Raw genomic sequence first — 26,673 nt, 5'->3', positions numbered from 1 at the left:
GTCTCTGACAGCACCGCTGTCAGTAAGCAGCCATGGTTTGGGTCCCTTGTCAGAGCCGTCGTGCAGACCTTTAAGCCTGCTTTCTCTGAATTGGGCCTCAAATCAGCGGTAGTACCGACCCCCCTGAAGAGGAAGAGAGGAGTAGACGACGTGGTGACTTCCCCAAGGGTTAAGCTGGCTCCTCAGAAGTCTTTGAGGAGGGCTTCCTCCCGCCCCCCCAGACTTTCTCTGCTTCTCCTTCGGACGAAGATTTCCCGTCCTCGGGATTCTCGTGAGGTGAGGCATTCTCCCATCACACCAATGGGAGAAACCCCACCTCGCGTAGAGAAGTCTTCTCGGGTAGGGGTGGAGAAGAGTCTCCCGCCATCGCTGTTGGAGTCCTGTATCCCTCCCAGGAGGGAGTCGAAGGACTCTAAAACTGTTCCCAAGTCGTCCTTGAGGATGAGACCAGAGCCAGCCAAACCCACGGAGAACGTCCACGAGTCCCCCCAAGAAGAGCCTTTGGGGACAGGAGACTTTGCTGCCAGCCCTACAAGAGGAGAGCTACAGGAGTCGGAACATGCCTTCTGGCAAATTCTGACTCTGATGAGGAATCTCAACGGGTTCTCGGATCCTGAGATTCCCCCTCGAGAGGGCAAGGACACGGTCCTGGACCGAATCTTCGGCACTCAGAAGCCCCCTAAGGCCAGTGCGGCTTTGCCTTGGTCACAAGGGGTCAAGAGTGCCAGAGATAAGGTTGAGGGCCAGCTCTCCAAGCTTGCCTCCTCCAGCTGTTTCAGCGCCGGCAACAAACTCCTCCCACCTCCTCGGGTCCATCAGAGGAGGTACTTTGAGACCATGGAGGAGTCTTGTTTAGCTCTTCCATTACACCACTCTGTGGAAGAGCTTACCAAGGGAGTCCCTCTAGAGACTCACCAGTCGGCAAGTGTCTTTCTCGGCCACAGAGATCCTCAGTCAGGAGAAGGTAGCGAAGTGTGCCATGCAGGCAACTTTGTGGCTGGATATCTGGCTGGGGTCTCTTGGCATCCTGTTACGATCCGAGGACCTGTCCAAGGAGAGTATCAGGAAGGCCTTGGAGACCCTCCTTCTATCAAGCACACGTACCATCTAGTTTCTAGCCCACCAAGTCACGAACTTGTGGGCTAATTCCATCTTGAAGCGTTGTGATGCGGTGTCTGAGAGATTTCACACGAAGGTCCCCAACACCAAGGTCAGCAGACTCAGACATTCCTCCATCTTGGGGAGGAACTTGTTTGAGCCGAAAGACATAGAACAGGCAGCTGAGAGGTGGAGGAAGTCCAACCAGGACTCTCTCCTACATAGGGATCTTACATTGAAGCCCTATAAACCACCTCCAGCACCCCAACAACTTCGCACATCCAAGACAACGAAACCGGCAGTGGCAGCAAAGGCAAAGGTGTCGAAGCCCTTTCCTGTCAAGTACAGGAAAGGCAAGAAGTCCTCCAGGGGAGGGAAAAATCCTAGAGGGAGTGGCCGAGGCCGCAAACGCTAGGATTGGCAGTCCCCCCGCATGTCCACCAGTGAGGGGATACCTACAAAGTTGCGCGATCAGGTGGCAGCCACTCGGGGCCGATGCCTGGATGGTGTCTGTAATCAGTCAAGGTTATCGCGTCCCGTTCATAACATTTCTACCTCCCCTGACAGTGGATCCAGTGTCGTTGAGCTCCCTTGCCATGGGATCGGCAAAAGAGCAAGCCCTTCGGGCAGAAGTCGAGACCATGTTGAAGAAGGGCGCTATCCAGGAGGTCGTCGATGGGTCTCCAGGCTTCTTCAGTCGACTCTTTCTTGTAAGGAATTCGTCTGGAGGCTGGAGACCAGTCATCGACCTCTCAGCCATGAACAGGTTTGTCAAGCAGACCCCGTTCAGTATGGAGACGGCAGACACGGTCAGACTTGCAGTGAGACCCCAAGACTTCATGTGTACACTGGATCTGAAGGACGCGTACTTCCAGATCCCAGTCCATCCGTCTTCAAGGAAGTACTTAAGATTCAGCCTAGAAAGCAAGATCTACCAGTTCAAGGTACTATGTTTCGGTCTCTCCACAGCACCCCATGTTTTCACCAAAGTGTTCACCCTGATATCATCATGGGCACAAAGGATCGGCATCCATCTCCTCCGTTATCTGGACGACTGGCTGATCCAAGCAGACTCGAAGTCGACCCTTCTTCGACACCGAGACAAACTTCTCGGACTTTGCCAAGATCTAGGGATCGTGGTATATCTCGAGAAGTCCTCTCTGCTTCCTACTCAAAGACTGGTATATCTAGGCATGATCTTAGATGCCAATCTCCACAAAGCCTTCCCATCAGACGACAGGATAGCAAAGCTGAGGAGGGTCGCAAGTCCTTTAATCAGAGGAGACGAACTCCCAGTCCAATCGTGGTTACGTCTTCTCGGTCACCTCTCATCCTTGGCCCGTCTAGTTCCCAATGGTCGCCTCAGGATGAGATCTCTGCAATGGTGACTCAAGTCTCGGTGGAATCAACGACACGATTCCCCGGACATCATGGTCCCTATGCGACCTGCGGAATGGACGGACCTTCAGTGGCGGGTGATAGACGAGAACCTACGAAAGGGAGTGGATCTTCTCATCCTCCCCCCGTATTTGATGCTGTTTTCGGACACCTCAAATAAAGGGTGGGGGGCCCACGTTCTGAACCACAGGACCTCAGCCCTGTGGTCAGAATCAGAAAAGTGCCTCCATATAAACCTGCTAGAAATGAAGGCCGTCTTCCTGGCCCTTCAACAGTTCCAACAATACCTGGCGGATCACTCTGTGGTGGTGATGAGCGACAACACCACAGTAGTGGCTTACATCAACAAGCAGGAAGACACCTTTTCGGAGCAGCTATCACATCTTGCAGTAGAGATACTGAGATGGACCGACGTCCACTAAATTCCACTATCGGCTCGCTTCATTCCAGGCAAAAGGATGTGCTCGCCGACAGTTTGAGCAGAGCGTCTCAGATAGTGAGTACCGAGTGGTCTTTGGATTGTCTAGTAGCCAACAAAGTCCCGACTTTGTGGGGTTCCCTGACTGTGGATCGGTTCGCTACAGCGTTGAACTTCAAGCTCCCGCTGTACTGCTCCCCAGTCCCGGACCCCAAGACACTCTGGCAAGATGCCTTCCAACAACGGTGAGACAACATCAACATTTACGCCTTTCCCCCGTTCTGTCTGACGAGGAGGTTGCTCAACAAGACCAGAATATTGGTCAATCTTTCTATGACCCTCATAGCTCCGCTATGACATCACGCGGAATGGTTTCCAGACCTTCTGCAACTCCTGACAGAGGTCCCGAGAGAACTCCCTCCACGACGCGAGCTACTCAAACAACCACACGCCAACATCTTTCACAAAGCCGTAGCATCGCTTCGGCTTCACGCCTGGAGACTATTCAGCATCTCCTTGCAGAGAGAAGATTTTCGCAACAAGTTGCGGAAAGGATGTCTGGACACCTGCGAAGGTCATCCGCAGGGGTCTACCAGGCATAGTGGAGAGTTTTCTGTGGTTGGTGTCGTGGAAGGGGTATCTCTCCACTCGATGCCACTGTTCCAGCAATAGCGGAGTTCTTCGTATATTTCCGAGAAGAAATGCGCAATTCAGTCTCGGAAGTGAAAGGCTATCGCTCAGCCTTAAGTCTAGCCTTCAGGCTCAAAGGAGTGGACGTTTCTTCTTCGCTGGAACTTTCTTTACTCATACGAAGTTATGAACTTACCTGCCCTCAGTCAGAAGTGAAACCTCCTCCATGGAACGTGGTTCGAGTTCTCAGGTCTCTTAAGAGACCTCCCTACGAACCATTATGCCAGGCTTCAGATCGCCACCTTACTTGGAAGACGGTGTTCCTACTAGCTTTGGCGTCAGCCAAGCGAGTTAGCGAACTTCATGGTCTCTCGTATGACATCACTCATTCAAGGGGATGGGGGGAGGTAACGTTCAGCTTCGTCCCTGAGTTTATTGCTAAGACTCAGAATCTGGGAGTGCCGGACCCTCGGTTCGACTCTTTCCAGATTTTGAGTCTCCGTTCCGTAACAGATGACCCAGACCATCTCCTACTGTGCCCAGTAAGGAGTCTGAGGCTATACCTGAAGAGAACAGCTGCAGTTCGTCCCCAAGTGCGGGCTTTGTTTGTCAGCACTGGGAGATCGAAGAGGAGGGTTACCAAGAACACCATCTCAGCATGGATTCGAAAGGCAATCCATCTGTCCCTGAATCTTGACCCTCCTCCATCACGTCGTCCTAGAGCTCATGATGTCAGGGGAGTAGCTACGTCCCTGGCCTTCAAGAAAAAATTCTCAGTGACGCAGGTTCTGCAAGCAGGGGTGTGGAAGCATCAAACGACCTTCACAGACCACAACCTGCAGGACGTGACCCACAGGAGGCTCGATACGTTCTCTATCGGCCCTGTGGTGGCTGCACAACAGCTGGTTTAAACCTCAGGCTCCTTAATGGACAAGTAGCAGAGGGTTGAGGGCATTGTTACCTGGTTTTAGTCTGCACGAATTGAAAGGTATGCCTGGCCCTTATTCTTTTCTTCATCCTCCCCTCTCTTGGGGAAAGCAGCATCTCTACACAGCTGACCTCAAACCACTGCAGGTAAACCACGGGGTGGTATTGGGAGAGTCCTAGCCCTAAGTTTCCATCTAAAGAAATTCAGGTCAACTTCCTAGGACGAGTCACACTTTTTCCCTTCACACACAGCTTACGTAGGCCGCAGCCCTTGCATAGCAAGGTGGGAGCGAGGTGCAGGGACTCTTTATTGTTGAGTGCTGACACACTCAGATAATGAGTCCCCGGGCAAAGCCAAAAGCCAGTATGGCTGGGACTTGTTCCACCCTTCCTAAAGGTTAATTCACCCACTTTAAATAGCGTGGTTTGTATTCCAGTTACGGAACAAATGACAAATTCGTAGATAATTTGTATTTTTCCTAACTATACAAACCTTAGCTATTTAATCAAACTTGCCCGCCAGCCCTGTCCCCCATGAAGTCCTACCTCTAAGCAAAGTGAAGCTTACAACACAGGTGTGTGAGGGGGGAGGGTAGCTAACTACCATCCCTACCCCCCGCTAACTAGGGGTGGGGTAATAATCCCTCATTATATTTTTATGGCTCTTCCTTTCAGCTACGCCAAAAGTAATTACCCACTTTAAATAGCTAAGGCTTGTACAGTTAGGAAAAATACAAATTATCTACGAATTTGTCATTCTAACCTACAGCTCATCTATTTCCTTAAACTCACTCACAAGCTTCGCTAATTCCCTAAACAAAAGGACAATCTCCTCTAACTCTATAAACTAACCTTCAACCTCCTCTAATTCCTATGAAAATGTATAGTAAACTGGTTTGTTCTGTAACTGACATACAAACCACGCTATTTAATAGGGGTTATTACTTTCGGCGTAGTTGAAATGACGAGCCATTAGAATTTTAACGAGGGTTTACTACCCCACCGCTAGTTAGCAGGGGGTAGGGAGGGTAGCTTGATACCACCCACCCACCCCCCCCTCACACACACACCTGTGCTTGAGCTCACTTTGCTCTCGGCTCGAGTGGTAGTCGGACGTGTCCGCTCTCACCCTCGCCTCTCTGACAGCCATTAATGCATTTTTGCTTTCTCTCCTACAGGTGTGTTTGTGAAGTTGGCCTCTGTTATCATGCGCAAGTGTCCTGGATTACCCGACCGCCCTTGTGGTACGTTTATGTCGGCGGTCGAGACGGACCCTCACACCCTTTGTCCTTATTGTAGGGGCCAACGGTGTGATAGAACTAATAAGTATGGTGAGTGTAGGGAGTGGTCTACCTCCCAGTGGGAGAGGTTTTCTCGGCGACGGACGAAGAAGTCCAGGCGGGATATTTTCCTTCAAAGGTTTCTTTGAAAAGAGAAAATCCCAAGGACTCTTCTTCCGTTGCCCAAACCTCCTTCGAAGCTCCCGCTCGATCAGTTTCTTCCGAGAGACCGTTGAGTGGTAGCGTAGGCCATAGTTCTGTTTCCCGACCTCGGGGTTCGGGAGATGGCGTTGACTCCCCTAGCGAGGCAGCTCCTCCTCCTCCCCCGGGGGAAGAATTAAATATTAATGTGAGTACTAATGATTTATTCCAGCTTTGGTCTTCCTTGTTTAACATGATCCGGTTGGGTGCCGCTGTCAAGCAATCGCCGACTTTGGCAGAGGTTGATTCTATCGTCGACGTTGTGGTGGCAGAGACTTCTGATGCGGTATCTTCGACCTCTGCAACTGCTCAACCTGCTGTAGCTGAAGGCTTAGTTTCTCCTTCTGCTCAACCTTTGAGGGAGGAACTAAGTCCAACAGTCTCTCCTGCCAGTGATTCTCCCCCTCGGGGGAGTTCACTCACAGAGACCCCTCTTCGGAGGACTGCTGACGGTCAGCTCGCTGACCCAGCAGCCCCCTGACCCAGCAGCCCCCAGAGGGCGCATACGACGTAAAGCTCGCCTTCCTCTTCGCCGGAGAGGCCTTCCTTCACCTCACAAGGGTGTGAGGAGGCGCCTCTTCGGTTGAACGTCATCGTTGCAGTCCGCCGCAGAGGGGTCTCGTCATCATTCTCCGACTGTTCCTGCTACAACCCTGGACCTCTCTGCGGATCGTTAGCGATCCCCTTCGGTAGAAGGTCGTCCTTACAAAGGACACGCCGACCTTCCACCCGTCAGACCTGCTGACTTGCTGTCGCCGTTCCTGGCTGCTGATGCGCTGTGGGCGCCTACCAATCCTGTTTTTGTGAAAAAGGCAATGGTCCCTTCGGGGCAACAAGGGCGTATACGCAAATTGGCGCATACGTCCCATACGCGCAAGTGCTCACCTGCGCGCCAGCGCGCACCTGCCGCCGACGAACCTGATAAAGCGCGTCAGCGCTCACCGTTGGCAAATGTTCCTGTTAAAGCGCGCCAGCGCTCACCGTTGGAAAATGTTCCTGCTAAAGCGCGCCAGCACTCACCTGCGCGCCAGCGCTCACCTGCACACCAGCGCTCACCTGCGCGCCAGCGCTCACCTGCGCGCCAGCGCTCCCCTGATCGCCAGTGCGCCACTGCGCGCCTTCAACCTTCTGCGCACCATGCGCGCGATCGTTTTCCTGCGCACCAACGCTCACCAACACGCCAGCGCTCTCCTGTGCGCCAGCGCTTTCTTGTGCGCCAGTGCTTTCCGCACCAACAATCTCCTGCGCGCTCATGATCTTCCGATTTGGGCGCAGTAGGGAAGTTGAAGGCTTCCCCTACTCGTCAGCGCTCGTCAACGCGCCAGCACTCGCCAACACTCGCCAACGCGCCAGCACTTGCCAACGCACCGTCGATCTTCACCTGCTCGCCATCCCTCGCCAGCACGCATTCGCACGCAGTCACCCACACACGCCCACGAGGATGCGCGCCCACATCCATATCCCCAGCCTGATGTGCGCACACATGCGCGCCCGCACGCAAGAGATGTCTCTCCTGCGCGGGCGCCCAACGATATCATCGCCCGCACGGGCTCTTCATCCTGATCCTGCGCGCGAACATTCACCCTCACGCTCGCGAGCACGCAATCTACCTTCTGCGCACCCTCTGGTGTCTCCGGCAAGCGCTCCTATGCGCCATCGCTCACCCGCGCGCACCCACGCCATTGCCCTCGCGCGCGTGCACGCATACAAATATTGGCACGCGCGCGCGAGAACAGTCTCCCACGCGCGACCCAGGGTATTCCCCATCGTGCGAGCGTTAGCACGCTAACCAGCGCGATCGCCAGCGCGCTCCCCAGCGTGATCGCCACTACCCTCTCACGCGCGAGGCTGCAGGACATCGCGCGGCAAGGTTGCCATCACCACATTCTGCGCACCCCCCCCCCCCCCCCCCGCAAGCGCAGAACAGCGCTCTCGCTGGCAGGGGGGAAGGTTCCAGAAAGGTCCAGGGACATTTCTTCTCCATCTTTTTCTTATCAGGCGAACCCCCCTTTGGAAACTCCTTCCAGGGATCGGTCGATCCCTTTCCCTCCAGAGGGAGTGTCTGACAGCGCAACCGTCAGCCAGCAGCCTTGGTTTGGGGCACTGATCAGAGCGGTCGCGCAGGCGTTTAAGTCTGTTCTCTCTGACCTGGGCCACAAATCCTTGGCAGCATCTACTCCCCTGAAGAGAAAAAGAGGAGTTTCAGACGTGGTAACTTCTCCGAGGACAAAGCTGTCTTTGAGGCAGACCTCCTCACCCCCCCCCCCCCCCCTCAGACTTCTTATCCTTCCCCTTCGGACGAAGACTTCCCGTCCTCAGGGGAGTCACGTTAGGTGATGCGTTCCCCCATCGCACCAATGAGGGAAACCACACCTCGCGCTGTTAAGTTTTCTCGGGTAGGGGTGGAGAAGAGCCTACCCCTGTCGTTGTTGGAGTCTTGCATCCCTCCTAGGAGGGAGTCGAAGGACTCCAAGACATTACCAAAGTCTTCATCAAGACTTAGACCGGAGCCAGCCAGTCATTCGGAGAACGTTCGCGAGTCCCCCCAAGAAGAGCCTTTGGGGACAGGAGACTTCGCTGCTACTCCATCAAGAGGAGAGCTGCAGGAGTCAGAACATGCATTCTGGCAGGTTCTGACCTTTATGAGGACTCTCAATGGGTTTGCTGACCCAGAGATTCCTCCTCGAGAGGGCAAAGACATGGTCTTGGACCGAGTCTTTGGGACTCATAAACCCTCGAAGGCCAGTGCAGCTTTGCCCTGGTTTCAAGGGGTTAAGAGTGCCAGAGACAAGATCGAAGTCCAGCTCTCCGAGCTTGCCTCCTCCAGCCAAACCAGCGCCGGCAACAAGCTCCTCTCACCTCCTAATGTACAGCAGAGGAGGTACTTCGAGATCGTAGAGGAGCCTTGTTTGGCTCTTCCCCTTCACCATTCATTGGAAGAGCTTACCAGGGGAGTCCCTCTTGAGAGACTTTCCAACCGGCAGGTCTCATTCTCGGCGACTGAGATCCTTAGTCAGGAGAACGTGGCGAAGTGGGCCATGCAAGCCACTTCGTGGCTGGATATCTGGCTAGGGACCTTAGGTATCCTGATACGTTCGGAGGATTTATCCAAAGAACGTACCAGGAAAGCTATGGAGACCTTTTTACTCTCAGGCACTCGCACGATCGAGTTTCTGGCCCACCAAGTCTCGAACTTGTGGGCTAACACCATCTTGAAACGTCGGGATGCGGTGTCTGAGAGGTTCCATCAAAAGGTCCCCAACACCGAGATCAGCAGGCTCAGACATTCTTCCGTTATGGGAACGAACCTGTTTGAGCCTGGGGACGTGGAGCAGCCTGCTGAGAGGTTGAGGAAGTCCCACCAAGACTCCCTCCTACATAGGGCTTTGACATCTAAGCCCTATAAACCTCCAGCACCCCAGCAGCCACGCCCTACCAAGACCACGAAAACGGCAGCAGCAGCGAAGATGGTGGTGTCTAAGCCCTTTCCTGTCAAGGAAAAGAAAGGCAAGAAGTCCTCCAGGCGAGGGAAGAATCCTAGAGGGAGAGGCCGGGGCCACAAACGCTAGGATTGGCAGTCCCCCTGCATGTCCACCAATGGGGGGATGCCTACAAAGTTTCGGGAACAGGTGGCAGCAACTCGGGGCCGATTCCTGGACGATTTCCGTAATCAGTCAGGGATATCGCGTCCCGTTCACAACATCTCTACCTCCCCTGACGACGAATCCAGTTTCGTTGAGCTCCCTTGCTATGGGATCAGCAAGGGGGCAAGCCCTTCGTGCAGAAGTCCAGACCATGTTGAAGAAGGGCGCTCTCCAAGAGGTCCTCGATGGGTCTCCAGGCTTTTTCAGTCGACTCTTTCTTGTAAGGAAGGCGTCTGGAGGCTGGAGACCAGTCATCGACCTCTCGGCTCTGAACAAGTTTGTCAAGCAAACTCCGTTCAGCATGGAGACCGCAGACATGGTCAGACTTGCAGTGAGACCGCAAGACTTCATGTGTACACTGGATCTGAAGGACGCGTACTTCCAGATCCCAGTCCATCCGTCTTCAAGGAAGTACTTAAGATTCAGCCTAGACAACAAGGTTTTCCAGTTCAAGGTGCTGTGTTTTGGTCTCTCCACAGCACCACAGGTTTTCACCAGAGTGTTCACCCTGATATCGTCGTGGGCACACAGGATCGGCATCCGTCTCCTCCGTTATCTGGACGACTGGCTGATCCTAGCAGACTCGGAGTAATCCCTTCTTCAACACCGAGACAAACTTCTGGGACTTGGCCAGGGTCTGGGGATCATGGTAAATCTCGAGAAGTCCTCTCTGCTTCCCACTCAAAGACTGGTATACCTAAGCATGATCATAGACACCAATCTCCACAAAGCCTTCCCATCAGATGACAGGATAGCAAGGCTGAGGAGGGTCCCAAGCCCTTTCCTCAGACGAGAAGAACTTCCAGCCTAATCGTGGTTACATCTTCTCGATCACCTCTCATCTTTGGCTCGTCTAGTTCCCAACGGTCGCCTCAGGATGAGATCCCTCCAGTGGCGATTCAAGTCCCGGTGAAATCAAGGTTACGATTCCCCGGACGTCATGATTCCTATGGGACCTGCGGAACGGACGGACCTCCAGTGGTGGGTGACAGACGAGAACCTACGAAGAGGAGTGGATCTTCTCATCCTCCCCCCGGATTTGATGCTGTTTTCGGACACCTCAAATAAAGGGTGGGGGGCCCACGTTCTGCACCACAGGACCTCAGGCCTGTGGTTAGAATCAGAAAAGGGCCTCCATATAAATCTTCTAGAGATGAAGGCTGTCTTCCTGGCCCTTCAACAGTTCCAATAATACCTGGCGGGTCACTCTGTGGTGGTGATGAGCGACAACACCACAGTAGTGGCTTACATTAACAAGCAAGGAGATACCTTTTGGAAGCAGCTATCCCATCTTGCAGTAGAGATACTGAGATGAACCGAAGTCCACTCGATTCCACTATCGGCACGTTTTGTTCCAGGCAAGAGGAAAGTGCTCGCCGACAATCTGACCAGAGCGTCTCAGATAGTGAGTACCGAGTGGTCTTTGGATCATCTAGTAGCCAACAAAGTCTTGACTTTGTGGGGTTCCCCGACTGTGGATCTGTTCGCGACAGCGTTGAACTTCAAGCTTCCACTGTACTGTTCCCCAGTCCCGTATCCCAAGGCACTCTGGCAAGATGACTCCCAACATCCGTGGGACAACATCGACGTGTACACCTTTCCCCTGTTCTGTCTGATGAGGAGGGTACTCAACAAGATCAGAATATCAGTCAATCTTTCAATGACCCTCATAGCTCCGGTATGGCATCACGCGGAATGGTTTCCAGATCTTCTGCAACTCCTAACGGAACTTCCGAGAGAACTCCCTCTGCGACTCAAGCTACTCAAACAACCACATGCCAACATCTTCCACAAAACCGTAGCTTCGCTACGACTTCACGCCTGGAGACTATCCAGAGTCTCCTCGCTGAGAGAGGATTTTCGCAACAAGTTGCGATTAGGATGTCTGGACATCTGTGAAAGTCATCCGCATCTGTCTACCAGGCAAAGTGGAAAGTCTTCTGTGGTTGGTGTCGTGGAAGGGGTATCTCTCCACTCGATGCGACTATTCCAGCAATAGCGGAGTTCCTTCTGTATTTGCAGGAAGAAATGCGCCTTTCAGTCTCGGCGGTGAAAGGCTATCGCTCAGCCTTAAGTCTAGCCTTCAGGCTCAATGGAATGGACATTTCTTCCTCGCTGGAACTTTCCCTACTCATACGAAGTTATAAACTTACCTGCCCTCAGTCGGAAACGAGACCTCCTCCATGGAACGTGGTTCGAGTTCTCAGGTCTCTTAAGAGACCTCCCTATGAATCATTACGCCAGGCTTCAGATCGCCACCTAACTTGGAAGACAGTGTTTCTACTATCTTTGGCCTCGGCCAAGCTAGTCAGTGAACTTCATGGTCTCTCATGTGACATCGCCCATTCAAGGGGATGGGGGGAGGTAACGTTCAAATTCGTCCCTGAGTTTATTGCTAAGACTCAAATTCCAGGGATTCCGGACCCTCGGTTCAACTCCTTCCAGATTTTGAGTCTTTGTTCTGTAACAGATGACCCAGACCATCTCCTACTGTGCCCAGTAAGGAGTCTGAGGCTATATCTCAAAAGAACGGCTGCAGTCCATCCCCAGGTGCAGGCATTGTTTATGAGCACTGGGTGGACTAAGAGGAGGGTCACCAAAAACACCATCTCGGCATGGACTCATAGGGTGATTCATCTGTCCCTGAATTCAGACCCTCCTCTGTCACGTCACCCTAGAGCACATGATGTCAGGAGCGTAGCTACGTCCCTGGCCTTCAAGAAAAATTTCTCAGTGATGCAGGTTATTCAAGCTGGGGTGTGGAAGTGTCAGACGACCTTCACAGCCCACTACCTGCAAGACGTGACCCACAAGAGGCTCGATACTTTTTCTATCGGCCCTGTGGTGGCTGCACAACAGGTGGTTTAAAACCTCAGGTTCCTTAGTGGACAAGTAGCAGAAGGTTGAGGGCATTGTTACCCGGTCTTCGTCTTCATGAATGAAAAGGTTTGTCTGGCTTTTATTCTTTTCTTCATTTTCCCCTCTCTTGGGGAAAGCAGCATCCTGGGTTCTCTGCACAGCTGACCTCAAACCACTGCAGGTAAACCCTGTTTCCTTGTGTTCCTAGTATTAAGCTAATACTGTCACGTCCCCATACCCTGACGAAGTGGTATTGGGAGAGTCCTAGCCTAAAGTTTCCATCTAAAGGACTACAGGTCAACTTCCTAGGATGAGTCGCACTTTATTATACCTTCACACACAGCTTACGTAGGCCGCAGTCCTTGCGTAGCAAGGTTCTAGCGAGGTGCAGGGACTCTTTATTGTTGAGTGCTGACACACTTAAAGATTGAGTCCCCGGGCAAAGCTAAAAGCCAGTACTGGCTGGGACTTTCCCCCCTTCCTAATGGGTGAGTCACCCCTATTAAATAGCATGGTTTGTATGTCAGTTACGGAATAAATGACAAATTCGTAGATAATTTGTATTTTTCCTAACTATACAAACCTTAGCTATTTAATCAAACTTTCCCGCCAGCCCTATCCCGCTTGAAGTCCTACCTCTAAGCAAAGTGAGCTCAAACACAGGTGTGTGTGAGTGGCGGGGGTAGCTAGCTACCCTCCCTACCCCCCGCTAACTAGCGATGGGGTAGTAAACCCTCGTTAAAATTCTAATGGCTCGTCATTTCAGCTACGCCGAAAGTAATAATCCCTATTAAGTAGCTAAGGTTTGTATAGTTAGGGAAATACAAATTATCTACGAATTTGTCATATTTTATAGTGAAGGTAGTAACAGAATAATTCAAGAAGACTTTCCAATCATATTTATGTTACATATACAGAATATCTGCTTAATGCAAAAAAGTTAAAATAATGATTTTGTTCTGGCACAATATACAACTCATCTCGCTCTTTACATTGGAGATTATATATTATTGTATAATTACCCACCACAAGTTAGCACGGTAAGGGAAGCAGGTGGTAGCTAGACTGGCCACCTCGTTCACATGCGCACTGGTAACAATACGTCACTTTTCATTCCAGCTTGGTAGGGAACAGACGAGCTGTAGTTCTCTCCCTCAAACTTACTCGGTTAAGATTAAAACACCACTAGATTAAGGCTTAAAAACTTTCCCACTCTCTTCCAGAGTATGTGCATGTAAGGATCTAGAATGCAGTTTTGTCCTGGCATATAAAGACACCATTGTGGCACCTTAATGGCAGCGGTGGTGACAGATTCCCACAGCCTTTGTCATGCCTGCAGGAGTCACACCTGTTCACAGGCATCACCATGTGATGAATGTAGGAAGTAACCTCCCACCCAGTGGTAGCGATACAGTAGGCGTCAGAAAAAGGCAAAGAGGCATGTATGCCCTTGAGACGGATCCCCACTAAATGTGTATGACGTGTTGGGACCCCCGGTATTCGCGGGATGACACCTGTGAAGAGTGTAGGGAGTGGTCTGCCTCACAATAGGAGAGGTACGGGTGGTGGAACAAGAACAACTCCAAGTGTAATTTTTCGCCTTCGGGGTCTTCCTCAAATTCAAAGAAACAGCGATCTTCTTCTACCCACCAATCTCTTTCCAAAGCTGCTCCTCTGCTTGTTCTTTCCAAAGAACTGCCAAGTAGCAGCACAGCCCCTGTTACTAAAGGTCAACCTTGCGGTGCGGGGGACGGTGTTGACATCCCTAGTGAGTCGGCCCAGCCCCTTCCCGCAGGGGACGCCTATAATATGTCTGACTTTGTATCTTTTTGGTCAGCGTTGGGCATTGGTGGCCTCCCTTTGAAGGAGGTTCTCTTTCATCTATTTCAGAGGGGAGCGGAGAGTAGACTGTCGTCTCTTTCCTCCAAGGAGGTTCCTCCTCCTGTGGGCGCAGGTGTTGTTACACATCACTCAGAATTTTAGTCGCCAATTACCGACATAGAGGATGTCGCTGATCCACCAGGGACGGTGGCAGCGAATTCTTCCAGTGTTTCCCTTGCAGGAGACACATCTCTCATTTGCGAGAGAGAGCCGCCAAATGGCAACAGCGGCTCAGAGAGACTTTTGCTTCTCCTCCAAGGGTGGAGTTAGAACCTGTTATTAAACCTGTCTCCTGTTGGTGAACAAGTCTTTCACCCATCCCCCCTCCACCACCCCACCCCGAGGGAGACAGATTTCGAGCTGATGCAGACTCCTTCTCGGGAGGAGCCTGCTGGACGTTCCTCTCTGGAGGTTTGCTGTTTGGAGAATTTTGTGACCCCTCTCCATCCTCGACTTTCTCCTACTAGAGCTGTTAGATGTTTTTTTTAACCTTAGCGTTCTGGGACGTTAACCCTATGGGGTCTCATGGCCAACTCACTGTTGTTCTGCGTGAGCAGGAGCCTTCAGACTCCCTTTGCTGAGAGTATGTGAGCTCTCGCTGTCTGGAACCCCCGTCGCGTTGAGCTGTCGGGCTCTCATGACTTCGGAGGACTTTGGGGTACTTGCCATGTTGTACCTTTGGGTTCTTGCGGCAGGGAGCCCTTGGGTTCCAGTTGCGCTGAGCTGTTGGGTTCTCGCAACAGGGGGTAACGTTGTACTGGTTGGCATCTGTTACCGCAGTCACGCGGAAGCTCAGGTTTCACGTGAAAGGTAGGTTTCAGTCTCCCGTTGTGCTGCTCCTTTGAGACCGCAACACAGGTTACGCTGAGCCTTCAGGCTCTCGTGCCTCCTGCTACACGGAACCTTCTAGTTCTCATAATAGGAAAACCTCAGTTTCACATTGCATGGATCCCTCGGGATTGTGCAACCCCGGTTTCGTTGGGCCCTCGGGTTTGCGAGACACTGGTTACGCGTTACCTTCTGGCACTCATGACTAACAATACTTGAAACTTTTTGGTCCTTGTGACACCAGCCTTGACGAGTCTGGGGGCTCTCTTGATGGGCTAGCGTGACCTGTGTTACGATGAGTCTTTAGGCTCTTGTTTCCTTACGGACCATTCGGGGTCTTGTCGTGTGAATCCTAGGGTTCCTCGTGGTGCTATTTCTAAAAGATTGTGTTTCTCCCTGGGAATCAGTGACAGACTTCCTTAGGGTTCTTGTCACAACGGCCTCTAGGGGTCAGGCGTATTTGTTTCAAGTGCCAATTTAGCTCCTTCCCATGGCTTTCCACCCCTTGCTCAGTGTCTCGCCTCGTCGTATGGAAAACCAGGATCACATGACAGAGCAGTGTCTCACGGCGTGGCAGCGTCATGTGGTGGAGCTCCACGTGTTGTGGCAGAGACACAGAGAAAGGTTGCTCAAATTATCAGCCTCGTAAAAACCATCTCGTCCAGCTCCAGAGGTACTCTCGTCCCCGAAAGAAATTCCATCTCTTTTTTTGGCTACCGGAGAGTTCCCTTCCGAGGGTAAAGTTCCTGCTCAGAGAGTCTCATCAACCTCTCGGGCCTCCACCTAGCCAGAAGTACCTGTCGCCTACACGACAATGCTAAGTCCCTCTCCCGATGGGATGTCCTGTACCGATCATAGCTTTAGGTAAGAAGGCTAATGAGCCTGTAGAGGAACCTGAACCTGGGGATGTTAGCCAATCTAAGGACCTACCTCCAAGCTCACTGGAAGCCTTCGACCCCTCTTGGCTTAAGGAATTATTTAATGTAATGCGGCAAGCTGTGACGGGGGTCGGTCCCCGCTTTCAATCCTTAGGTGGCAATCCCAGGATTCCCCTATTGCCTCCTCTCATCCCAAACTCCTCTCCCCCATTTGATCTTAGGGGAAACTCAAAGGACACTGCTACGGCGGTTCCTTCACGCAGAAAGAGAACTTCCCTCCTTGTAAGAGAGCCAGGGAAGAAAGGGTTCCAGAATCTCATGGGAGTCTCCTGTAGTTTAAGTCCCTACAGGCAAGACTCAAAAGGAAGAGGAACAGAATTCAACCTTCTCCTTCCAAGGAGGACCGGACAATTTCCTATATGGACTAGTTCAGCTCAACTCCAGCCGAGGTAGTGCCAAGGGAGGCTCCTCACCCTTCTCAGTGTGACAATGTTCCTGCCTCTGTTACTGACAGAGGTCAGTAACACAAACAGGTCAGTCATGAGCAAATACACACAGGTCATCCAATCATTAAACATCTTATCGTGAGTATGGGAATAGTAAAAAGGTGACCAAAAACAAAAATCTTGTTGGATCAGAGAAGTAATTACCTGCTTGTCAACTTTCTCAGTAAGGAGTCCAAGCATACAACATTATGGGTATTAGCATGACGCTAGTGTTCCGAAAGAAGCTCTCTGTGGTGCTGGTCCTGCTAACAGGTGATTAGAAGTGTCGGACGACTTTCTCAGCACAATCCTGCAAGACTCGACTAACAGGTCCCTAAGTTCATTCTCAATAGAACCTGTTCTAGCTGCAGAGCAGGTGCCATACCTACCTTAGCTCCTCTCACAGGACTATTAGCTTTAGTCTGGTACGCATGCAAGAATGACTTTGCTTTTTTTTTTTTCGTCGCCTTCCTCTCTACTAGATGCTACCTGTCTGCAGGTAAGCCTCACTCAGCTTGTAGTTGTACTTTATTAGGTTATAGAAATGTTGACCTCACACTCATTGTGAGGTAGTGTGTGATGTAATTGGGCAAACCATTACTCAATTCTGCCCAAAGTCATGACATTATTTCTGCTCATAACCCTTTGTTGCACAGGCTGGGGGTCCATTGGTATTACTAGACCATTGAAACACAAGGTGTAAGGATCCCTCACTGTCTGGGACATAGCATTTGAAGATGAGCATCCCTGGTTAATGTTTCCAGCCAATTGGAACGGGGACTTCCTCCCCGCAATGAGGAGTTTTTTTATGTATAGAGCAAGTGTTTTTATATGTACTGGAACAAATGACAAATTTAAAAGTAATTTAAATTTCTCCTAATTATACGAACCTACTATCACCAATCCCCTGTAAGTCTCAGTTGCAATCAAAGTGGTTTGTCAGTATGCCAGTTTTTGTTGGGGATGGTGCTTTCTCCACTACCAACTGATAACTACCGGTCGGTTGTTTCCACTTTGCTATGATTTTTTATTGGTTGTGTACTCTAGCTTCGCTGTTACCTATCGAATGTAAAGGACTCTGTTTAGTATAGTTAAGGAAAATTCAAAATTACTTTCAAGTTTGTCACATTTGTTACATGAGCTAATATTTATTATTATAAGTTTATATGTGAAACAGTTTTGTGTTTGGATGGACTATTCTAGGTAATTTAAACCCATTGGTAAATAAAAAGAAAGGACTGGAATTCTAGGATAGGTAATGTGAATGTGGTTATGCTAGCTAAAGTCTTCAGGGAGGGGTGGCTTGGGGTAAATGTAGTAAGACTAAACATATAGTGAGCAGTAAGGAAGGTATGGACGCTATAGTCATACATGAAAGTAGAGTGTCGGTTGTAAAACAGGTGGAACAATTTAGATACTTGAGATATTCTATAACAGGAGTTAGGATGTGAGGCTGAAGTTGAGAATAGGTTAAAAGTAGCCTGGGGGAAGTGGAGGGAAGTAGGTGAAACAAAGATAAGAATACTAAGGTGGATTATGAGTATATCAATGCTTGAAAGATTGTAAAATTAGGAAATAAGAAGAATGACAGGAATAGTCAAGATTACGAGGTGATAGGGTGTCACGACTGAGATGGTGCGGACACATGTTGAGGATGAATGGTAGGAGAGAGTGAGAAGGGCCTAAGGGGAGCCTGTTACAGGGGGAGAATATTAAGAGGGAGGCAGAGAATTAGAAGGCAAGATGAGCTGAAGTATGATATGGAGAGAAGAGATTTGGTGGAAGAGGTTACCTTTGATAAGGATAATAGTTGGAAGCTATACATTTTATTGCAATAGATTAACGGTTTCAGGTATCTGGTTATGGAGGGAAAGGGATTTTAATGTCATGGGAGTACCCTGCATTACATAATTATTTTGGAATAATTGTTTAGTATTCATGGAATACATTGTATACAAACCCTTTGGATATATGAAATTTGACCCTTAGATACCAGCAATAAGAAGTTAAGGCTTATAGCGGGTGGGTATCAAGGCCTAAGAAAGGAAGAGATGAGATAGGAGAAATAGAAGGCTAAAGAGTGCTTTCAGTTGTGGGCCAAAGAGATTTGGTAAAGGTCCCCCAATATACACATACAATACATCAGTTGAGATACATTGATGACTCGAACCCTATCCCCATACTGTGATGCATATATCATAGTTCTGTAATTTGAATGTAAAAAGCATTTCTCATAGTATTTTAGCGTCAAGAATAGTAGCATGAATAAACTTTACTACCTCTCAGTTTCTCTCTCTAATTATTAGTTCTTACAGGTTCGTCATTTCTCATTTATGCTTGGTAATTAAAAAATTTAAATTGTTGGTGACTGTATTTCCGCATCATTGGATTAACTATTGGAAACAATATTTTGTTATTCAGTATTATGTCGTAATTGTAATACTATAACGATACTGGCAATCTTATCAAGAATAGTACTTACAAGAAATTTTGTTTTAAGAAGAGGGCTGGCATAAAAGCCCCAATCTCATATTATATGTGAATGCTGCTGTAGTTTAGGATAATTATTCATGCTGAACTATGTCTAATTTTTTTTCACGAGCTATGGTTATTAGTATTGTTCCTTCTAAAGATATTTGTATTAAGAACCTTATAATCCTGTAAAATTTAAAGCTCAAAAGAGGCTGTTGATTTCTAAAGATGAAGTTAATGTGACAGGTATTTTAATAGATAATCCTCAAAAATGACACTTAGTAACTAACTATCAGTAGTCAGGTTATCACTTGAAGGTGAAGAATATTTGTAATAAAGATATTTTATTTTCTTCCAGGATCGTTTATTTACCTGCACGTTTGAAATCCAAAAGCCAAAGCCAATAATAAAACACTTCCCAGCTGGCAACTTGGTTCTCCTAATAATATAGGAATGAGATGGAATGAGATAGAAGCTGAAGAGATACTGAAGGGATACTGATCGCACAAGATTAAATTATTCGTATCTAAATCAAAGCTGATGATAGGAATGGAGGCTGCAATTTTAAACTGAAACCAGTTTAAAGATAAGTTAAAATTGTTATTAATTAAGTTTTTTTCTAGAAGGTTACACCTCAGTTAGGTTACAGAGTAGGTGATAATTATCAATGGAAGTGTATAATATAGTTTTGAACATTTTAATATCGAAAAAAAAACAAGTATTGAAGAAATTCCCTCGAAGGTGATATAGTTCTTAAATTATTTTTAGTGGGATGGTCATAAATTTTGTTATTACTATACATTATTAGTTTTATTTCTTCATACTATCTGGTCATTCTATATATATATATATTGATATTTCGCAAAAGGTAATTTCTCAAAAAAGTCTTATCAGTGATGAAGTAGCTAAAGTAAGAAAAGATAGAATATTTTCTACATTGTAAAATTAGTTATTCATATTTTTTTTTCAGGATACAGTTGGTTGCATAATCGAGGTTAACAAATACCTGACGGCAGAGAAATAATGGTGATCTCCAATATCACAAGAAAACTTTTGTTCTGCTGTGCAAGTGTGAATGTAGAATCTGTGACTTCATGGGAAAACATAAGTGCCATAGTTTTGGGTGTGGGGAGAAATGATAATTATCAAAATTCTTGTGTAGATCTATTTGAAGTGAGGCTCCAAACACCCTAATACTGCCTAAATAGTTTTTGTTTGAACCCAACTGCATAACTATTTTTCTATAAATCTTAACATTAGTTCCTTTCTGCGCAATATGATTTAAATTTTACATAATACTGAGTACGTCTTAACTCTCGTAAACATTACTGTCAGTTTTTTTTTTTTTTTTTTTATTCGAAAATATCAATAAAGAACAAAGCATAGAGTTAAGTTAAACTTCATATTCAACTTGAAATATCACTGAATCACCAATTCAACAACTTTAATCACCAACTTAGGTTTTTGCTACCTTTGTGTCATACTAAATTCACTAGTAGCCACAATATTTAATCTCCCACTTACTAAACCATTGTCATCAATTGAACATCTTACTTTTTTTTTTTTTTTTTTTTTGTACGAGGCATAGGAATGTTGGTAATATCTTGTTTTATTAGGACTTTAGAAAAAAGTTATACGATTTTAAATTGCATAACACTTAATTCTAATTTATTTTGACCACAAGGCTTGTATGTTTACAATTCTTCTAAGCACATTTGGTGTAACGGTTTTATGCTACCGGAATTTCTACTTCTGGAGAATTTATAGCTGTAATTTCTGTTATGTTTGAAGTGACAAAAACACTTTGTTTGTCTTAATACTATAGATGAGAAAACATATCTAGCTAAACCGTTTTGGTAATAATAGTAAATGACCTTTTTTCACATACAAGCATTGTGGTACCTATTGGTATTTTTTTGTTTACAAAAAATACGTATATAATTAATTCTATTATATAGTGTCAGGATGCCAGAGAACTTCAAATCATTCATTCATCATGGTATAACGCAGGTCCAGATGTGTGATCTTAACTTTCATTTATATATTCTTATAACCTTAGGTTTATCTGATGATCAGTTTTTCAAACAGGTGAGGTCCTACTCGGTGAAGATCTTTATTTTATAGTGATTTCTGTTGTCCATTGCATTTCTATGATACCATTCTCTTGGTGCCATTTGTGGATATTGGACTCCCGCAGTTGATAGATTGGAAAGCTACTTAACATTTCTAGGTTTTTACCCTGTGTTTCAGCTGATGAAATCATAATTTTTTTTTCTATCCTTACTTGCAATTAGGCCTTCTTATTCAGTAAATATTTGTAGGTTTTTCAGCTTTGCCTTTAATTGGAACGCATGATATTATAGGTAGTAGGTTTGCAAAGGTACCTGCCACCAATAATATAAACGGTTATGATCCTCCCATATCAATTCAGAATATTTTCTTTCATACTTAGATATACATAAAGTATTTTAAGGCTTTTCTAGATTTCATCACTATTTCTGCATTCAATAAATTTTCAGACAACTTTAGCTGACAGCTGAAAGAGACAGTTTGGTTTCTAAAGATTTTTTTTTTTTATCTTTACTTTTTTTTCGTGAGGGGATGATAGGGCCTGGTTTAAAGTATCTCCTTAGAGTAAATTTTGATATCCTTTGTATCTGTTCTTTGGTCTGTTGAGTTACTTTGGGCATTTCCTGCCCTAAAGAGTTGTTCTGTAGTAATCCTTGTTTATTTTATTTTTTTTCCAGATAATTGTACCTTAGAGAAATATTTTCTGTCACTTCAGGTATAAAGATCTTTTCCAGTATTCGGTGTTTTGGAGGGAGGGGGAACTTTCTATTTGAAAATACCTTGCAGAGTTTCTATTGTTTTATGAATTTTCTCTGGGCAAAGATTGACTATTTAATTGGGTAATGCCTTGATTTACCAAGCTTTCGAAATTATACTCCTTATTTGAGATCTACTTTCGAAACACACTTGGGTTTATGGAGTTATTTGAGGAACACCTTAGCAATGAATTGTTAAGAAATTCAGGATTTATTTTTATTTTTTAGGTTATTTGGAAAACTCATCAATCTATGTAGTGATCTTAGAATCATATATCTTTGGAGTTTTCCGAGGAGTTTCTTGATTCAATAAGCTATCATGGTTACTTATTTGATTTCCCAGTTTTGAGCATTTCCTGGTTTCAGAATCTTTTTGTAGCACACACTGGTTTACTCAGGCCACACTTTGTCTATAGAGTTATTTGGGCCTTCTTCCTTTGTTCAATTAGTTATTTATGACATATCTTTGTCTTGGAAGTTTTTCTGGATACTTGCGTCTTTAGTCTATCTATTTACCAAGGAACTTCCCCCAAATTTGTGGCGTAGCTGACATCCAACAAGGAACAAAAGGGGACCTTTCCTCTTTCCACTCCTCCCAGCCTGACGACGGATTCAGCCAAGTTTGGCAGGTACTGCTTTAGTGTCATTTAGAATACCTCTAGGGGATGCCCTATGCACTCATTGGATGATGACATGATCTATAAGTTATTTTGAGCATTATATTGCCTATGCAATTATTTAGAGCAATTCTTTGTGTATGGAGTTCTCCGCTACACACCTTGGTCTAAAGAGCTATGGATAGCTTATTTCATGTCACTCATTGGTTTCTTGTTTCTATCTGAGTAATTCCACGTTTCTTTTTTTCAATGACTTGTTCTGAAAAGTTTCAGTTTTCTTGTAAATCTCAAGTCTCCAGAGTTATGTCACATTACTCTGTAATTTAAAATCTAATTGGAAAATCTTTAAAATTCTTGCATTCAAGATTTATACACTTTTTCAATAATTTATCCTATCTTTAATTTTTGGGGGACATTTAAAAGAGAACTTCTTTATTAATGGAATTCAAGGTATGTTGATCATATGTAGCACCTGAAGTTTTTCTTCCTAGATCATCCACCAAACGAACATAAAATCTGACGAGAGATTTGATTTATCCTCTTTGTTTTTTTTAAAAAAGAAAATATTAAAAGCCTAATATTTTATAAATTTCTTTTATATTGCTAAGAGAAAACCGTTCACAATAATTTCCTTTTGCTTTCCTTCTATTGAAAATAATCTATTCCCCTTTTCAATTTTTTTTTCTAAGAATTAAAACAAGCTAGAATATTTCTTTTGATTCAGATGTTAAAGATAAAGAATAGTAGGGTATCTTGTATTGCATGTTCTTTAATGTGTAAATAATTCTAAAATTTTAGTCAGATTTTGTCCCATGTTGTATTGCTTTGCAACATCTGGTCTCTCTCTCTCTCTCTCTCTCTCTCTCTCTCTCTCTCTCTCTCTCTCTCTCTCTCCTGTGAGAAATTGAGGAAATTAAATTTAGTGAGACTTAATGGAGAGGCTAGTTAATGAAACTTACAGATTAAATTGTAAAGAAAGTAATGCAATATGAGTGAATGAAGGTCCATTGAACTAGATTATGAAACATTGATTGTGTAGAGTAATGATCAAAGGATTCAAGTTAATGGAAGGCTAGATATGAAATCAAATATATTATCTCCGTAGGGGGCGTAATAACATCAGTTAAGGCATTGCTTGATGGTCATTGCAGCCTTCCTTCCTATCATATCTGCATGCGTGCGTTCCTTGTGACCTTATGTGCAATTGCATGTTCCTCCTGATCCTACCTGCTCTTGCCAGTTCCTTTTGACCTTACCTGCATGCACTTGCATGGTCCTTCTAACAATACATGCATTTGAACATAGCTTTGAACATGATTGTAACTGAACCTCCAAATGCCCTCTGATTCTACCTGCACTGGCACGTGCCTTCTGACAATAGCTGCACTTGCACATACCTACTGATCATAGCAGCACTTACTCATACCTACCTACCCTAGATGCACTTACACATTCCTTCTGAACCTACCTACACTTGCACGTTTCTTCTGACTATAACTGCACTTGCACATTCCTTCTGACTCTACCTACACATACACGTTCCTTCGGACCCAACTTACACATACACATTCCTTCTGACTCTACCTACACTTGCACGTTCCTCCTGACCCTAACTACCCATGTACGTTTCTTCTGACCTTACCTGCACTTGGATATTCCTTCTGACCTTACCTGCACTTGCTCGTTCCTTTTGACCTTACCTGCACTTGCTCGTTCCTTTTGACCTTACCTGCACTTGCTCGTTCCTTCTGACCTTACCTGCACTTGCTCGTTCCTTCTGACCTTACCTGAACTTGCTCGTTCCTCCTGACCTTACCTGCACTTGCACATTTTGTCTGACCTTACCTGCACTTGCACATTCCTCCTGACCCTGCCTAGACTTTCATGTTCCTTCTGACACTACTTGCACTTGGACGTTTCATCTGACCCGACTTGCATTTGGATGTTCCTTCTGACCCTACTTGCACTTACACATTACATCCTACCATACTTGTACTTGCACGCTCCTTGTTACTCTACCTATACTTGCACGTTCCTTGTGACCCTACCTGCACTTGCATGTCCCTTCTGACTCTATATGTACTTTTCACGTTCCTTGTGACCCCTACCTACACTTCCCCATTCCTTCTATCCTACCCGAAATTGCACGTTTCTTCTGACCCTACCTGCAATTATACCTTCCATGTGACCCTTCTTGCACTTGGACGTTCTTTGTAACCCTGCCTGCACTTGAACGTTCCTTGTAACCATACCTGCACTTGTACGTTCCTTGTGACCATACCTGCACTTGTACGTTCCTTGTGACCCTTCTTGCACTTGCACGTTCCTTGTGACCCTTCTTGCACTTGCACGTTCCTTCTAACCCTACATACACTTCCACATTCCTTCTGACCCTACCTGCACTTGCCTGTTCCTTGTTACCCTACCTACACTTGCATGTCCCTTCTGACCCTATCTGTACTTTTCACGTTCCTTGTGACCCTACCTACACTTCTCCATTCCTTCTATCCTACCCGAACTTGCACGTTCCTTCTGACCCTACCTGCAATTATACCTTCCATATGACCCTTCTTGCAATTGGACGTCCTTTGTATACCTGCACCTGCACTTGTACGTTTCTTGGGACCATACCTGCACTTGTACGTTCCTTGTGACCCTTCTTGCACTTGCACGTTCCTTCTAACCCTACATACACTTCCACATTCCTTCTGACCCTACCTGCACTTCAACATTCTTTCTAACCCTACCTGCACTTGCACGTTCATTCTGACTTTACCTATACTTGCACGTTCCTTGTGACCCAACCTTCCCTTGCACGTTCCTTTTGACCCTACCTGCACTTCAACGTTCTTTCTAACCCTACCTACTCTTCCACATTCCTTCTGACCCTACCTGCACTTCCAGTTACATGGGTATCCCTCAGTTGCAGTTGGGCACGGAATGGCCCTGCAGGCCAAAGTGCTGAATTTTGTAGCCAAAATTCCTCAGTATTACCCAATCCTAAATGTATTATGAACTAGAGATGATTGGCAGTGTGGAACACTGTTGGTGATTGAAATAACAAGTTACATTATATAGGTTAATGGGAGTATGAAATATATGTTCGTAAAAGAGAGATAAAAAATGAAGTAGAGTCTAGTTAGCTCATTAGATTTTTGTAAATGGAAATTTTAAAGGTTATGAGCTCAGAGTGATGTTATAGATTTAAACAGAACAAATATTTGTGATGGTGGTCTTAATGTTTTGGTGAATAGAAATAGCAGTAACCTATGACAGGTATTAAGGTCACCTGCTAAACTTCTGATTGTTTATTTATGAATCAATCATTGTATAGCTATTGCACTAAATAAAAGAATATAAAGGGTTTGACCGTTGACTGATATTAGAAAGTGTCTCTCGCTATTTAGTAGTTTAAGAAAGTAACCTCAACAACCAGCTGATTGCTGGAAAAGCTTCTACAGTAATTTCATAGTTAGGTGAAAATTTTAATATCTTGGGCAAATAAAAATTAGGGTAGAAATTATTTTTAGCTAATGGGAGGGAGAAGAATTTTAAATCATATGGTTATGCAGATGAATGTATATTTGTGATTAGGTATAAAATAGAATAGATCGGATATAAAATAGATGCATTTAAATCTGCACTCCAGTCTAAGGAAGTTCCTTTAATTTCCAGGTAGTATAAATAATATAGATATAGTCTCTCTCTCTCTCTCTCTCTCTCTCTCTCTCTCTCTCTCTCTCTCTCTCTCTCTGGGCTACATGAATATACCTTGAAGAATAACATGCTAATTATTAGAAGTAAAGGGAGATTTTGTTTACATATTCCAATAAGGTTTATTTACGAAGAAGTTCTCTTTTATTTTAAGTTAATGTTAACCTCTATTTTCAACCTGATGTTCACATCTAATTTCAGATCTCCCACTCCCCATCCTTGATCCTTCCTTATCCCAATTTGGAAATGTTTAAAAAAACTACTCTCGCCTCATACGGCTGATGAGTCTCCCTCTGCCCCCTTCCTCTTTGAGCATCAGCTTTTGCCGTTTTATTCCTCACCATAAAGTGGGCTAAAAGGTCCATGAGATAGTTCCTGATCTTAACTAGAGTAACCACTTGTTCATTTAGACTTATTTTATTCCCCATGTACAGTATTTGTTCATTCTTTTACTGGTGTTTTGAGAGCTGTAGCTCAATGTGTTAGCTTGAATATATTGTACTTGTCAAAGGCCAACA

This window comes from Palaemon carinicauda, chromosome 1 (genome assembly GCF_036898095.1).
Source record: "Palaemon carinicauda isolate YSFRI2023 chromosome 1, ASM3689809v2, whole genome shotgun sequence".
NCBI classification, from domain to species: domain Eukaryota; kingdom Metazoa; phylum Arthropoda; class Malacostraca; order Decapoda; family Palaemonidae; genus Palaemon; species Palaemon carinicauda.
This window is presented reverse-complemented; position numbering follows the sequence as displayed.